Source organism: Cryptomeria japonica, chromosome 7 (genome assembly GCF_030272615.1).
Source record: "Cryptomeria japonica chromosome 7, Sugi_1.0, whole genome shotgun sequence".
Taxonomy (NCBI): Eukaryota; Viridiplantae; Streptophyta; class Pinopsida; order Cupressales; family Cupressaceae; genus Cryptomeria; species Cryptomeria japonica.
The window spans coordinates 159,473,291-159,474,470 of NC_081411.1; positions in this window are offsets into that span (position 1 = coordinate 159,473,291).

The following is a 1,180-nucleotide window of genomic DNA, read 5'->3' on the forward strand; positions in this document are numbered from 1 at the left end:
GGGAGATCCCCTTGTCATCTTCGAACCTACAAAATCTGTCGAAAAACTTGAAAACGTCCCCTGGTGTTTGGGGACATCTTGTCACGCCCAAGACAATGAGTCATTCCCCATACCTAGGAACACACAATAAACGGATTGCTCTATTCTTTGGTTGAATTCGATAGTTTCAAATGTATAATAGCATTAAAAATTGAAATTGTTAACATATGATAATATGTTAAAATGAAAAAAACAATCAAATACAATATATCTTCTTCTTTAATTTCTTAGTGTAACTTAGTTTTTCAAGTCTCAAACGAGAAGGTAAGTCAATATCAAAATGATCCTAAAGAGTTGCTTCAAAATTTTCTTTGTTTTCTTCTATTCCATCCACTCAACTCAATCTTTCATTTAGATCATGCCAATTCCTTCTCTAGATATGTCAAAATAAGTTTCTTTGAGACTTTCAAATATTGATAGACCATGGTTTTTGATGTTTGAGACAATTGGTATAACTCTTTACTGAAATTTATTATGCTGTTATACTATTGCTCACATGATTTCTTTATATTTTGATAGTGTTGCTATTATATTTTTACATATCTCTTTGGCTTTCCCTCTCTCTCACATGCATACATACATACATACATGCATGCATGCATACATACATACATTTATACATGCATACATGCATGCATGCATATGTATATGTTGTTGTCCCTTAAAAATGGCTCTCTAGAAAACATTCCAAAAATGTGTCCCCTCCCATCCTTGAAACGTTGCAGAAAATAGATATATAATTGAACTGGACCAATTCCACATCCATAAATTTGAAATATGATAACAATTAATAGATCCAAGACGAGAATTCATAAATCCAATTAATTATATTGACAACCTAATCACCATAAATATAGAAAATAAAGAAGAGGGGTGTAAATATAGACATCGCTTAAAAAGGAGTGAAAAGAACAAATTCCTTTCTGCATAACCACAAATAAAGTGAACTCTTAATGCAATACCCAACTATGAATAGAATTCCCAAATAAAAATGACTTTTTATTGACTATTTAAAGTTGTCGAAGATGTTCATATTTATCCGAATGTCAGTAAACACGTCATTTTTCCCACTTATCATCTACTAGCAATTGCATCTTGGTGTACAATAGGTATGCCGAAGAAGTGTGGAAGGTCAATTAGG